General features: G+C 39.4%; 1 protein-coding gene across 1 annotated transcript in view; it reads right to left on the minus strand.

Annotated features, from left to right (window-relative positions):
* LOC141129381 (galactosylgalactosylxylosylprotein 3-beta-glucuronosyltransferase 1-like) overlaps window positions 1–16,714 on the minus strand; it is a 219,434-nt gene extending 202,720 nt beyond the window's left edge. Inside the window, exon 1 of the mRNA XM_073617389.1 lies at window positions 16,307–16,714. The gene's annotated coding sequence lies outside the window, so the exon portion shown is untranslated. The remainder of the gene's footprint in view (window positions 1–16,306) is intronic.
* Window positions 16,715–17,004: the final 290 nt, after the last annotated feature.

A 17,004-nucleotide genomic window follows, 5' to 3' on the forward strand; every position in this document is an offset into this window, starting at 1 on the left:
TCTCTCTCTCTCTCTCTATATATATATATATATATATATATATATATATATATATATTGGGGTTTTGTAATCATCACAGAATGTGGCCACGTCCTTTCCTTTTGTGAGCTGGTTTTTAATAATGTGGAAATCACCCGGCTACGTGTAATACATGTAATAAGTCAGAGCATATATGGATATTTAAAGAAATAAATAAATCACCACTTTATATAAAACGATTGAAATGCGTTGGCTGCATAATCCGAGGTGGTTTACCGCGTGTAAGAACAGGCTGACAATACACAAGCTCTGACTTATTACATGTAGCCGGGTGATTTCCACATTATTAAAAACCAGCTCACAAAAGGAAAGGACGGGGCCACATTCTGTGATGATTACAAAACCCCAATGATTGTAGTCAGCTTACATAACTAATTCCATGCAAATCTATACACGTATAATAATTAAAGGACATTCCAGTCAAACATGAATATTTTGCGTTTTTTTTTTCCCTCGGGGGGATAAAGCCAACCCGCTGAGTGGCTTTAATTTTCATCCTGGAATTTATCTCGTGTGCTTGGATGAGCCCCTACCTAAATCCCTACAGATGTCTCATTTTCAGAACGGCTTCGGAGTGTGAGCTGGTGAAAGCAGGGCCAAGATTGTAACACTGTAGTATTTTTAAAGGACAAGTTCAAGTTATATAAAAGCCCCACATCCCTCCTCCTTAGCCCTCTAAATACACAAAGCTAAACTATCCCCCCCACACCCCATCCTGGAGGTGCTCACTTATCTCTTATAATGGTGAAGACCTTCCCCATCGTCCACATCCCGACTAGTAAAATCTGGTGCTTGTGTCTGTGCACTAATGTCCCATAGACTTGAATGGGAGGTAACTTTACTGAAGGAGAAATGACACATTTACAGTGAGGGGAAAAAAGTATTTGATCCCCTGCTGATTTTGTTTGTTTGCCCACTGACAAAGAAATGATCAGTCTATAATTTTAATGGTAGGTTTATTTTACCAGTGAGAGACAGAAGAACAACAACAATATCCTGAAAAATGAATTTCAAAAAGTTTTATAAATTGATTTGCATTTAATAAGTGAAATAAGTATTCGATCCCCTATCAATCAGCAAGATTTCTGGCTCCCAGGTGTCTTCTATACAGGTAACGAGCTGAGATTAGGAGCACTCCCTTAAAGGGAGTGCTCCTAATCTCAGCTCGTTACCTGTATAAATTACACCTGTCCACAGAAGCAATCAATCAATCAGATTCCAATCTCTCCACCATGGCCAAGACCAAAGAGCTGTCCAAGGATGTCAGGGACAAGACTGTAGACCTACACAAGGCTGGAATGGGCTACAAGACCATTGCCAAGACCATTGGTGCGATTATTCGCAAATGGAAGAAGCACAAAATAACTGTCAATCTCCCTCGGTCTGGGGCTCCATGAAAGATCTCACCTCCTGGAGTTTCAATGATCATGAGAACAGTGAGGAATCAGCCCAGAACTACACGGGACAATCTTGTCAATGATCCCAAGGCAGCTGGGACCATAGTCACCAAGAAAACAATTGGTAACACACTACGCCGTGAAGGACTGAAATCCTGCAGGGCCCACAAGGTCCCCCTGCTCCTGTGAATTCAGATGGAGGCACCAAGAGTAGTGCAGAGAGTGGGAGGTGAAGAAGGAGGGGACTTCCAATGGCAGCGCTGATCACAGACTGTGGGAGGGAGCACGGAGCTCGAGCACATGGCTGGATAAGGAGGTGAGATTCAATGATGGTTCTGTGTAAGGCAGCAGTGTGATGCAGAGTGCAACGGGGGGTGGTCAGAGAGGCGGGGGAATTGTGTGTATAAGGCAGCAGAGTGATCCAGGAGAGGGGGGGGCAGAGAACTGGAGCATTGTGTGTATAAGGCAGCAGTGTGATCCAAGAGAAGGGTGGCAGAGAGCTGGAGCATTGTGTATATAAGGCAGCAGTGTGAACCAAGAGAGGGGGGTAGAGAGCTGGAGCATTGTTTGTATAAGGCAGCAGTGTGATCCAGGAGAGGTGGGGGCTGGCAGAGAGCTGGAGCATTGTGTGTGTATAAAGCAGCAGTGTGATCCAGGAGAGGGGGGGGCAGAGAACTGGAGCATTGTGTGTATAAGGCAGCAGTGTGATCCAGGAGAGGGGGGGGGGGCAGAGAACTGGAGCATTGTGTGTATAAGGCAGCAGTGTGATCCAAGAGAAGGGGGGCAGAGAGCTGGAGCATTGTGTATATAAGGCAGCAGTGAGATCCAAGAGAGGGGGGTAGAGAGCTGGAGCATTGTTTGTATAAGGCAGCAGTGTGATCCAGGAGAGGTGGGGGCTGGCAGAGAGCTGGAACATTGTGTGTGTATAAAGCAGCAGTGTGATCCAGGAGAGGGGGGGCAGAGAGCCGGAGCATTGTGTGTATAAGGCAGCAGTGTGATCCAAGAGAAGAGGGGCACAGAGCTGGAGCATTGTGTGTATAAGGCAACAGTGTGATCCAGGAGGGGGGGAGAGGCAGAGCGCTGGAGCATTGTGTATATAAGGCATCAGTGTGATCCAAGAGAAGGGGGGCAGAGAGCTGGAGCATTGTGTATATAAGGCAGCAGTGTGATCCAAGAGAGGGGGGTAGAGAGCTGGAGCATTGTTTGTATAAGGCAGCAGTGTGATCCAAGAGAGGGGGTAGAGAGCTGGAGCATTGTTTGTATAAGGCAGCAGTGTGATCCAGGAGAGGTGGGGGCTGGCAGAGAGCTGGAGCATTGTGTGTGTATAAAGCAGCAGTGTGATCCAGGACAGGGGGGGCAGAGAACTGGAGCATTGTGTGTATAAGGCAGCAGTGTGATCCAAGAGAAGGGGGGCAGAGAGCTGGAGCATTGTGTATATAAGGCAGCAGTGTGATCCAAGAGAGGGGGGTAGAGAGCTGGAGCATTGTTTGTATAAGGCAGCAGTGTGATCCAGGAGAGGGGGGGCAGAGAGCCGGAGCATTGTGTGTATAAGGCAGCAGTGTGATCCAAGAGAAGAGGGGCACAGAGCTGGAGCATTGTGTGTATAAGGCAGCAGTGTGATCCAGGAGGGGGGGAGAGGCAGAGCGCTGGAGCATTGTGTATATAAGGCATCAGTGTGATCCAAGAGAAGGGGGGGCAGAGAGCTGGAGCATTGTGTGCAGGAGGCATCAGTGTGATCCAGGAGAGGGGGCGGGACAGAGTTGAATTATCCTCAATTCCCTTACCTGCTTAATCACTAAGGCCCCTTTCACACTTGTATGACCTGAAAGTGACGTGACTTTGACACGACTTGAATCAATGCCTGTGTAATCTTGAGGTCTATGGACCTCAAGTCTCATCAAAGTCGTACCAAAGTAGTGCAAGGACTTACTTTGAAGTCGCTGCAAAATGAAGTCGCACAGATATGAACGATGAACTTGTCATGCGACTTTGCAGCCCCCAAGTCGCACAAGTGTGAAAGGGAGACTAACACTAATACTAACCCTAACTGTCTCTGAATACAAGAGTAACCACTAAAAGTTGGGCTGCACCCAGGCACCAGCCTCCCAACCACACGCGGCCGTACCTAATCACCATAAATATTATTCACTTCTACTTCTTTTGTCCAATCTTTTGTCACATCCTGATGTGAGCTTTGCGCAGAGGTTCCAGAATCAGCTCCATCCAGTTCTCCGTCTATACAGAGTTTGCATGTTCCTCCCATATTTGTGTGAGTTTTCCTCTAAGCTCTCCAATATCCTCCTCATTGTCCCAAAAACAGGCTAACTGACTTCCGCCAAACCGTATGGTTGCCTCTGTCACTGTGGGTCGCATGAGGCTCTGGGGCAACCACTGAATAATTCAATGTATTATTATACAGAGCTGCAGTATATATCAGCGCCATATAAACCAATGCCAAGAACAGTGCTTGTGTCTGTACTGCTATGGGGCTGATATTAGATTGTAAGCTCCTGTGGGGACGCGACTGATATGAATGACTTATAGCACTCTGTAAAGTTTGGTGGAATATATTAATTATGTGAAACAATAACACAAATAAGCGGTGGCTCCTCTGAGGACATACTGTATATACTGTAAAGAGCTGCAAAAATATACAAAATATAATATTAATAATCACTTATTAATAATATTATTATATAAAAATATAATATACATTATAAAATATAAAATAATTAATATTATATTTTTATATATTTACTTATCAATTATTGTTAATAATAATAATAATAATAATAATATCTAGATCAATCAACATATAAAAATATAATATATGATATAAAATGAATATGAAATAATAAAATGTAAAGTAAATAAATATATAAAAATATAATATTAATCACCAATTATTAACAATGTTAACAATCAATATATAAAAATATAATATATTTTATAAAATATAAAATAAATATAAATATAATATTTATAATCGTTAATATTAATACTATTAATGATTAATATACAAAACTATAATATTTTATATAAATATAAATTGATAAAATATAAAAAAAAATAATATATAAAAATATAATATAAATAATAAATGATTAATATTAACAATTGATAAATTATATTTTTATATATTCATTTTTTTATATTTTCATTTATATATTGATTATTAATATTAATGAATATATAAAAATATAATAAATAATATAAATAAATTATTAATATTAATAATCAGTATATAAATTAAAATATAAAAAAAATGAATTTATAAAAATATAATTTATATATATATTGATTAATAATAATTTATTGTTTATATTATATTTTTATATATTCTTTTTGTTATTATTTTATCAGTTTATGTTTATTTTATAAAATATATAAACATATTATAACATAATATATTAACAATAATATATTTTATAAAATATGTATAAAGTACTACAATATAAAATACAGATATACAAATATAATATTAATAATCAATTATCAATGTTAATAATCAATATATGCAAATACAATATATATATATTATAAAATATAAAATAAATATTTATTTGAAAAATAATATTAATATTCAATTATTATTAATATTAATAATCACTATTGGTGATAATTAGTTTTACTAATGGTATTTTGTATGGATGTGGCTGTGAGATGACATTAGATTGTAAGCTTTGCTTTATCTGTTGTATATATGTAATGATTATATGTACTTTATCAATCCATATAGACATAGAAATAAATGATAAGGTGACTGTGGCTGGGCATTAGAGTATAAGCTCCAGTGACTCAAAGACATATGAAGATGAGTTTATGTGCTTCAAAAATGATGCAGAGTATTTTAAATCCTTATTAATAAATACAAACTTATTGATGAATACTAATAAATAAATATAGCTGTGGTTGAGACATTGGATTGTAAGCTCCATTGACACAAAGGCATATGGAGATGGTTTTGCTTGTTTTATAAAATGAAGCCATGTCAGATTCTTATCAAAGATACCAAAAAAAAAAAAACGAATAAATGTGACTGTGATTAGATTGTAAGCTCCGCAGACACATGTAATGGTTACATAACGTATATATACTTTATAAAATGATGCAAACCATGTCAGATCCTTATCAATATACACATAAACATAAATACAAATGTCGCTCTGGGATATTAGATTGCAAGCTCTGCTGACAGAAAGCAAGATGGAAATTGCTATATATGGACTTTATATTGCAGACTACGGCAGATCCTTATCAATAGATATAGACATAGAAATAAACAAAAATGACACTGTATTCGCAGATAAGATTGCAAGCTCTGCTGGCACAATGGAACCTAAAAATAGTTATATGTTCTATATAAAGAAGACTATGTCATATCCATATCAGTTGATACTTACACTTAAGTGCATGTGAATATAAATAATATATATTATTATTTCTATAATAATATAATAATATACAATATAAATAATTCAGACTATGTCAAATCCTTAACAATAGATCTAGACATAGAAATAAATACATATCTACAGGTGTTTGGGGTATTAGATTGTAAGCTCTGCTGACACAAAGGCATATAGAAATGGATATACTGTATGTCCTTTATAAAGAAGACTATGTCATATCCATATCAATCGATACATACATATAAGTACATGTGAATGAGATATACAATAATAAATAATGCAGACTACGTCAGATCCTTACCAATCTATATAGTCATAGTAATAAATACATTGAGTATGTGCATGTGTTAGGGGTATTAGATTGTAAGCTCTGCTGGCACAAAGTCACATAAAAATTGTTCTATGTACTTGATAAAGTGATGAAGACCATGTCAGATACTTATCAATTGATATAGATGTAGCTATAAATTAAAATGTAAACGTGGTTGAGGCATTAGATTGTAAGCTCCGCTGGTGCAGGGACCAAAGCAATTGTACCCTTCCCAATGCAGTCACATGTAAAGGATTATATGTACTTTATAAACAATGATGCAGATTCTATCAGATCCTTATCAATCAATACAGACTTTAACATAAATGTGACTGTCCAGGGCATCAGATTGTAAGCTCTGCTGGTTCAGGGACCGAGGTGAATGATCTAATGCAACCCTTTCAATGCAGCCACCAAGGCACATGTACTTTAAATGGTTATTATGTACTCCATAAAATGATGTAGTTTCTGATCAGTTTATGATCAGATTCTTATTGATCAATATAGACATCTACATGAATGCATTTGTTTCTGGGGCATTAGACTGTAAGCTCCGCTGGTTCAGGGATCAAGGCGAATGACTCAATGTACCCTATATATGCCAAGGCATATATAAAAGGTAATATGGACATGAAATGATGCAGGTTATACATAGACAATAGACAATACAATAGATAAAGACATATACATAAATGTTACTGTGTGTGGGGCATTAGATTGCAAGCTCCCCTGGTGCAGGGACAGAGATGAATCACTCAATGTACCCTCTTCCTAGATCCCTATGAATAGATAAATGTACCCTTTCCAGATCCCTATCAATAGATAAATGTACCTCCTTCCTAGATCCCTATCAATAGATAAATGTACCTCTTCCCAGATCCCTATCAATAGATAAATGTACCTCTTCCCAGATCCCTATCAATAGATAAATGCATAGCTCCCAACTGTCCCTGATTTTGAGGGACTGTCCCTGATTTGGAGCAATGTCCCTCTGTCCCTCATTCCTCCTAATTTGTCCCTCATTTTGGTCTGATCTGTATATTTGTATATAAAAGGCACTTTTTATCTTTCAAAAAGTGTTTTCCAGTGCTAAACCTTTCATCTAAATTCTAAATTGCTGCATTTGTAAATTTTAAAAGCCAATATAAAGCAATAGTAGTGGTAAAAAAAAGTCCTTGTGGATTTAATTAACCTTTTGATTTTGGGTAATTCTTCTTTAAGGGGGTGTGGCAGGGGGCATGTCCTATGCTTACATACTTTGCTAGTAGGTGTCCCTCATTCCCATCTCAAAATGTTGGGAGGTGTCTATAAATGTACCCTACCAAGATCCCTATCAATAGATAAATGTACCTCCTTCCTAGATCCCTATCAATAGATAAATGTACCTCCTTCCTAGATCCCTATCAATAGATAAATGTACCTCTTCCCAGATCCCTATCAATAGATAAATGTACCTCTTCCTAGATCCCTATCAATAGATAAATGTACCTCTTCCTAGATCCCTATCAATAGATAAATGTACCTCATCCCAGATCCCTATCAATAGATAAATGTACCTCTTCCCAGATCCCTATCAATAGATAAATGTACCTCTTCCTAGATCCCTATCAATAGATAAATGTACCTCCTTCCTAGATCCCTATCAATAGATAAATGTACCTCTTCCCAGATCCCTATCAATAGATAAATGTACCTCTTCCCAGATCCCTATCAATAGATAAATGTACCTCTTCCCAGATCCCTATCAATAGATAAATGTACCTCTTCCCAGATCCCTATCAATAGATAAATGTACCTCTTCCCAGATCCCTATCAATAGATAAATGTACCTCTTCCCAGATCCCTATCAATAGATAAATGTACCTCCTTCCTAGATCCCTATCAATAGATAAATGTACCTCCTTCCTAGATCCCTATCAATAGATAAATGTACCCTTCCCAGATCCCTATCAATAGATAATTGTACCTCTTCCTAGATCCCTATCAATAGATAAATGTACCTCCTTCCTAGATCCCTATCAATAGATAAATGTACCTCCTTCCTAGATCCCTATCAATAGATAAATGTACCTCTTCCCAGATCCCTATCAATAGATAAATGTACCTCCTTCCTAGATCCCTATCAATAGATAAATGTACCTCCTTCCTAGATCCCTATCAATAGATAAATGTACCCTTCCCAGATCCCTATCAATAGATAATTGTACCTCTTCCTAGATCCCTATCAATAGATAATTGTACCTCTTCCCAGATCTCCAGCAATAGTTAAAGACATATATAAATATAACTGTGTTTGGGGCATTAGATTGCAAGCTCCCCTGGTGCAAGGGCTGGGATGAATGACTCAATGGGGGTTATTTACGAAAGGCAAATCCACTTTGCACTGCAAGTGCACTTGGAAATCTAAGGGGTAGATCTGAAATGAGGGGAAGGTCTGCTGATTTTATCATCCAATCATGTGCAAGCTACAATGCTGTTTTTTATCTTCCTTGCATGTCCCCCTCAGATCTACAGCGACTTTACTCTCAAGCGCACTTGCAGTGCAAAGCAGATTTTCCTTTAGTAAATAACCCCCATTGCACCCTTCCCAGATCCCTATCAATAGATACATGTACCTCAATGTACCTCTTCCCAGATCCCTATCAATACATAATTATATTTTATATATATATATATATATATATATATATATATATATATATATATATATATATATATACAGTATACTGTATATAAAAGTAACTGTCTGGGGCAGTAGATTGTGAGCTCTGTTGTCACAAAGACACAAGGAAATTGTCGTATGTACTTTATAAATGCATTTTTGCTTGCACATGATTGGATGATGGAAGTCAGCAGAGCTTCTGCTCATTTACTAAGCTCTGGAGCAACTGCACTTTTCAAAGTGCACAGTATTTTTTTCCTTTAGTAAATGAACCCCTAGATCCCTATCAATAGATCTTTATCAATCGACACAATCATAAAAATAAAGAAAAATTTGAATGTGTTTGGGGCATTAGATTGTAAGCTCCATTGACACAAAAGGCACATGGAAACAGTTATATGTACTTTTCAAAATGATGCAGACTATTCTCAGATCTTTATCAATCGACATAGACATGGAAATAGATACAAATGTGACATGTCGGGCATTAGATTGCAAGCTCCATTGACACGAAGGCACATTCTAAAGGTTATATGTACTATATACATGAAAGTAACAGTGTCTGGGGCATTAGATTGTAAGCTTTGCTGGCGCAGGGAAGAAGGTGAATGACTCAGTGTATCCTTCCCAATACAACCACAAAGGCACATGGAAATGGTCATATGTACTTTATATTGCGGACTATGTCAGATTCTTATCAGTTGGTATAGAATTGAAAATAAATACAAATGCACGTGTGTTTGGGGTATTAGGTTGAAAGTTCTGGTGACACAAAGCCAGGGGCAGACTGACCATTCGGGCACTTGGGCACTGCCCGAGGGCCCCATGCCACTAAGGGGCCCCATCAGGGTTGCCAGCCTCAATAAAACCAGGGACAGTATGTAAAAATCTGTGTTTTTCTTTAAATCCTAAGATTATAGCTGCCCCGCCTCTCCAGTACCTTTTCAGTGTGTGTATGTGTATTCTGTGTGTGTATATTGTGTGTCTGTGTGTGTATACTGTATGTGTGTGTGTGTGTATACTGTGTGGCCCTATAATCTATTGCCCGGGGGCCCCATAATGTTCTCCTATTGCCTGGGGGCCCCATGAGTTGTCAGTCCGCCCCTGCACAAAGCCACAAGGAAATTTGCATACATGTATCTTATAAAATGATGACAGACCATGTCTGGTCCTTATCAATCAATACACACACATACATAAACGTGACTGTTTCTGGGGAATTAGATTGTAAGCTCTGCTGGTGCAGCGGCCAAAGTGAATGACTCAATGGGGTTGATTTACTAAAGGCAAAAAAGACTGTGCACGTTGCAATGTGCAGTTGCTCCAGGGCTTAGTAAATGAGGTAAAGTTTCACTTTACAAAGGATACCCAATCATGTCCAAGGTAAATAATAAAAACAGCATTTTTACTTGCACATGATTGGACAATGGAAGTCAGCAGAGCTTCTGCTCATTTACTAAGCTCTGGAGCGACTGCTCTTGCACAGTGCAACTGCACTTTGCAAAGGGCAGAATCTATTTCGCCTTTAGTAAATCAACCCCGATGCAGCCACAATGGCATACACAAATGGTAATATATACTATGTACTTTATAAAACGATGCAGACTCAGTCAGATCCTTGTCTGCAGCATTAGATTGTAAGCTCTGATGCTGCAGGGACTGAAGTCAATGACTCAATGTACTCTTCTGAAGGCAGAAATGGTGACTGCGTCAGCGGCATTAGATTGTAAGCTCCCCTGGAGCAAGGGCCAAGGTGAATTACTCAATGAACTTTTCCTAGATCCTTATTAATTGATAAATGTACCTCAGTGTACCTCTTCCCAGTTCCTTTTTGCTTTCCATAATCCCCAGTTCCTTATCAATACATAAAGATATATACATGAATGTGACTGTGTCTGCAGCATTAGATTGTAAGCTCCATTGACACCAAGGCACAGGTAAAGCTTATATACACTTTATAAATTGACCTAGACTACGCCAGCTCCTTAAGATATAGACATAGAAGATTGTAAGCTCCGTTGGCACAAAGGCATATGCAAATTGTAATAAGTATTTTATAAAATGATGCAGACTGTGTAAGACCAATCAAAACAGACATAAGCATGAATGTGACTGTCTCTGGGGCATTAGATTGTAAGCTCTGCTGGTGCAGGGAGTGAAGTGAATGACTCAATTTTACATTTCCCAATGCACAAAAGGTTATATGTACTTTTGGAAAATTATGCAGACCATGCCAGATCCTTTAAATTAATATAGAAATAAACGTGACTGTGTCCAGGGCAGTAGAGTGTAAGCTTCGTTGGTGCAGAGACTGAAGTGAATGACTCAATGTATCCTTCCCAATGCAGCCACCATGGCACATGCAAATGATAATATGTACTATGTACTTTATATCACATTGTGATATAAAGTACATAGTAAGCTCCGCTGGTGCAGGGACGGTGGTAAAAGACTATATTAGATCCTAATCAATCAACATAGACATATCTGTAAATGCGATTGGTTCTGGGGCATTGGATTGTAAGCTCTGATGGTGCAGGGACCGAAGTGAATGACTCAATGTACCCTTCACAATGCAGCCACCATGGCACATGCAAATGGTAATATGATGCAGATTATGTCAGATCCTTATCAATATATATAGATATAAATGTGACTAGATTGTAAGCTCCGCTGGCGCAGGGACCGTGGTAAAAGACTGTATTAGATCCTATGAGGTCCTTATCAATCAATATAGACATATCTGTAATTGCAGTTGGTTCTGGGGCATTAGATTGTAAGCTCTGCTGGTGCAGGTACTGTGGTAAAAGACTCTATTAGATCCTCTGAGATCCTTATCAATCAATATAGACATATCTATAAACATAAATGGTTCTGGGGCATTAGATTGTAAGCTCTGCTGATGCAGGTACCATGGTAAAAGACTCTATTAGATCCTCTGAGATCCTTATCAATCAACATATCTGTAAATGTGATTGGTTCTGGGACATTAGATTGTAAGCTCCATTGGTGCAATGACCATAGTATAAGACTCTATCAGATTATGAGTTCCTTATCAATCAATACAAACATATATATGTAAATGCGATTGTTTCTGGAACATTAGATTGTAAGCTCTGCTGGTGCAGGGACCATGGTAAAAGACTCTGTCAGATTCTTTGAGATCCTTACCAATCAATACAGGCATATCTGTAAATGCAATTGGTTGTGGGGCATTAGATTGTAAGCTCTGCTGGTGCAGGGACTGAAGTGAATGATTCAATGTACCCTTCCCAAGGCAGCCACCATGGCAAAACAATCCAGACTATGTCAGATCCTTATCAACCGATACAGACATAAATGTGACTGTGTCCAGAGCATTAGATTGTAAACTCTGCTGGCGCAGGGACCGTGATAAAAGACTCTTTCAGATTCTATGAGATTCTTATCAATCAATACAACCATATACATAAATGTGATTGTTTCTGGGGCATTAGATTGTAAGCTCTGTTGGTGCAGGGACCATGGTAAAAGACTCCTTATCTATCAATATAGACATGTCTGTAAATGCGATTGGTTCTGGGGCATTAGATTGTAAGCTCTGCTGGTGCAGGGACTGAAGTGGATGACTCAATGCACCCTTCACAATTCAGCCACAATGGCACATGCAAATAGTAATATGTACTATGTACTTTATCATGATGCAGACTGGGTCAGATCCTTATCAATCAATATAAACATCAATTATTTATGTTTCTATAGACATAAATGTGACTGTGTCTGGGGTATTAGATTGTAAGCTCTGCTTGCGCAGGGACCGTGGTATAAGAGACACTATTTGATCCTATGAGATACTTATCATTAAAAATAGACATATCTGTAAATATGATTGCTTCTGGGGCATTAGATTGTAAGCTCCGCTGGTGCAGGGACCATAGTATAAGACTCTAGCAGATTCTACAAGATCCTTATCAATCAATACAACCGTATATGTAAATGCGATTGGTTCTGGGACATTTGATTGTAAGCTCTGATGGTGCAGGGACTATCTCAGTGTACCCTTCCTATTCCCAATGCAGCCACCATGGCACATGCAAGTGGTAATATGTACTATGCACTTTATAAAATGATGCAGACTATGTCAGATCTTTATCAATTGATACAGACATAAATGTGACTGTGTCTGGGGCATTAGATTGTAAGCTCTGCTGGTGCAGGTACTGTGGTAATAGACGCTATTAGATCCTATGAGATCCTTATCAATCAAAATAGACATATCTGTAAATATGATTGGTTCTGGGGCATTAGATTATAAGCTCCGCTGGTGCAGGGACCATAGTGTAAGACTCTAGCAGACTCTACAAGATCCTTATCAATCAATACAACCATATACATAAATGCGATTTTTTTCTGGGGCATTAGATTGTAAGCTCCGCTGGTGACGGAGACTGAAGTGAATCAGTGTACCCTTCCCATTCCCAATGCAGTCACAATGGCACGTGCAAGTGGTAATATATACTATGCACTTAATAAAATGATGCAGACTGTCAGATCCTTATCAGTTGATATAAACATAATTGTGACTGTGTCTGGGGCATTAGATTGTAAGCTCTGCTGGTGCAGGTACCATGGTAAAAGACTTCATTGGATCCTATGAGATCCTTATCAATCACTATTGACATATCAGTAAATGCGATTGGTTCTGGGGCATTAGATTGTAAGCTCTGCTGGTGCAGGGACCATGATAAAAGACTGTCATCTTCTTTGAGATCCTTATCAATCAATACAACCATATATGCAAATGCGATTGTTTCTGGGGCACTAGACTGTAAGCTCCACTGGTGCAGGGTCCGAAGTGAATGACTCAATGTACCCTTCCCAAGGCAGCCACCATGGCACATGCAAGTGGTAATATGTACTATGCACTTTATAAAATGATGCAGATTATGTCAGATCCTTATCAATTGATATAGACATAAATGTGACTGTGTCTGGGGCATTAGATTGTAAGCTCTGCTGGCACAGGTACCATGGTAAGAGACTGTCAGATTCTATGAGATCCTTATCAATCAATACAACCATATATGTAAATGCGATTGTTTCTGGGACATTAGACTGTAAGCTCCGCTGGTGCAGGGACCATGGTAAAAGACTCAGTTAGATCCTTATCAATCAATATAGACATGTCTGTAAATGCGATTGGTTCCGGGGCATTAGATTGTAAGCTCTGCTGGTGCAGGGACCAAAGTGGATGACTCAATGTACCCCTCACAATTCAGCCACCATGGCACATGCAAATGGTAATATATATTGTGTACTTTATAAAATGATGCAGACCATGTCAGATCTTTATCAATTGATATAAACATAATTGTGACTGTGTCTGGGGCATTAGATTGTAAGCTCTGGTGTTGCAGGTACCATGGTAAAAGACTCCATTGGATCCTATGAGATCCTTATTAATCACTATTGACATATCTGTAAATCTATCAGATTATGAGTTCCTTATCAATCAATACAAACATATACGTAAATGTGAGATCCTTATCAAACAATAGGCATATTTGTAATTGCAGTTAGTTCTGGGGCATTAGATTGTAAGCTCTGCTGGCGCAGGGACCGTGATAGGGATCTCAAAGGATCTAATAGAGTCTTTTTACCAATCAATATAGACATATCAGTAAATGTGATTGGTTCTGGGGCATTCGATTGTAAGCTCTGCTGGCGCAGGGACCATGATAAAAGACTGTCAGATTATATTACAACCTTTAGCAATCAATACAACCATATATGTAAATGCGATTGTTTCTGGGGCATTAGATTGTAAGCTCCGCTGGTGCAGGGTCGGAAGTGAATGACTAGATGTACCCTTCCCAATGCAGACACCATGGCACATGCAAGTGGTAATATGTATTATGCACTTTATAAAATGATGCAGACTATGTCAGACCCTTATCAATTGATATAGACATAAATGTGACTGTCTGGGGCATTAGATTGTCAGCTCTGCTGGCGCAGGTACCATGGTAAAAGACTCTACTAGATCCTATGAGATCCTTATCAAACAATAGACATTTCTGTAATTGCAGTTAGTTCTGGGGCATTAGATTGTAAGCTCTGCTGGCGCAGGGACCATGATAAGGATCTCATAGGATCTAATAGAGTCTTTTACCAATCAATATAGACATATCAGTAAATGCGATTGGTTCTGGGGCATTAGATTGTAAGCTCTGCTGGCGCAGGGACCGTGATAAGGATCTCATAGGATCTAATAGATTCTTTTACCAATCAATATAGACATATCAGTAAATGCGATTGGTTCTGGGGCATTTGATTGTAAGCTCTGCTGGCGCAGGGACCGTGATAAGGATCTCATAGGATCTAATAGATTCTTTTACCAATCAATATAGACATATCAGTAAATGCGTTTGGTTCTGGGGCATTTGATTGTAAGCTCTGCTGGCGCAGGGACCATGATAAAAGACTGTCAGATTGTATGAGAACCTTTAGCAATCAATACAACCATATATGTAAATGCAATTGTTTCAGGGGCACTAGACTGTAAGCTCCGCTGGTGCAGGGTACGAAGTGAATGACTCAATGTACCCTTCCCAAGGCAGCCACCATGGCACATGCAAGTGGTAATATGTATTATGCACTTTATAAAATGATGCAGATTATGTCAGATCCTTATCAATTGATATAGACATAAATGTGACTGTCTGGGGCATTAGATTGTAAGCTCTGCTGGCGCAGGTACCATGGTAAAAGACTCTATTAGATCCTATGAGATCCTTATCAAACAATAGACATATCAGTAAATGCGATTGGTTCTGGGGCATTAGATTGTAAGCTCTGCTGGCGCAGGGACCGTGATAAGGATCTCATAGGATCTAATAGAGTCTTTTACCAATCAATATAGACATATCAGTAAATGCGATTGGTTCTGGGGCATTAGATTGTAAGCTCTGCTGGCGCAGGTACCATGGTAAAAGACTCTATTGGATCCTATGAGATCCTTATCAAACAATAGACATATCTGTAATTGCAGTTGGTTCTGGGGCATTAGATTGTGAGCTCTCCTGGTACGAGGTAAATGACTCTATGCCCTCTTCCCAATGCTGTAGGCTATCTCAGCGCTATATATACTGAATCAATATGCTGCATGTATGTAACAATGTAACGCCGTAGTCACTTCCAGTAAAGCAAGCGGCATTCCATCATACAAAGACGCTCCGGCTTGCTGGCTTGCAATCTAAACCGTTTCATCCAGACCTCAGGGTTGCCGTCAAAGATATTTGCACAGCAGCATCCCAGCAGTAAGGATGCTACCGATCTGAAGAATAAAGAGCATGCAACAAACGAAGGGCATACGATGAGCAAAAATAAAAAAAAAAATAGCAGCATCGTGTTGCCTTGGAGTCGCCTGTCCTGCAGAGCTTGCAATCTACACCTCCTGGTCCCTCCGGCCGGAGCTCTAGGGAAAGCATGAAGCATGCGATCCTACCTAGCTGACGGAGGCTGGTTCATTTTCTCCCCAGCGTTTCGGAGACACAGGACAGATGGTGGGGGAAAAAAAAAAAAAAAATTCTTCTGCTGCTGACAGCTGTGTGATTCAACGGCGACCGGCTCTGGCTAGCCCTTTACACAAGCAGCAACCACATAGCATCGTCCCCAAAGTCACTCCATTCCCTTCAGCCCCTTTTTTTGCGGTGCAGCTGAGCCCGAGCGACGTACAGCGACACTTCTTAAGGAGTCCTTCCGAATCGGCTGACGCTTTTGCCGAGGACGGCCAGCCCCAGTCGCTGCGCCACCTTAAACAGTGAGAGGGCTCGGAGGAGAGAATGAGTTGAGAACGTTGCTTAAGCCTCCCCAGATTGTTTCATGTCTGAGAAGAACAATGCACATCCTTGCATTTAAATCTGAATGGCGGGGAGGGTTGGGGTGTGCTGGGCTCTGATTGGATGCAGGTTAGGCGTGCAGTGACAGAGAGGAATGGGTACGAGGGACTGTCGGGAGCCTAACAAGGAAAAAGTGATTTTTGATTTTTTTTTTTTTTTTTTTTCAGAACAGCAGATTGAAGGATTGATCAAAGTCTGGCTGAATGAAAGGCGTTCATATCTGCTGTGTGAGGAGCTCAGCACTCTGAGCTGATAGAATGTCAGGGAGAGGAGCTGAGGAAGCATGGAGTGTGTGCTGTGCACA

Source organism: Aquarana catesbeiana, linkage group LG02, assembly GCF_042186555.1.
Source record: "Aquarana catesbeiana isolate 2022-GZ linkage group LG02, ASM4218655v1, whole genome shotgun sequence".
Lineage (NCBI taxonomy): Eukaryota > Metazoa > Chordata > Amphibia > Anura > Ranidae > Aquarana > Aquarana catesbeiana.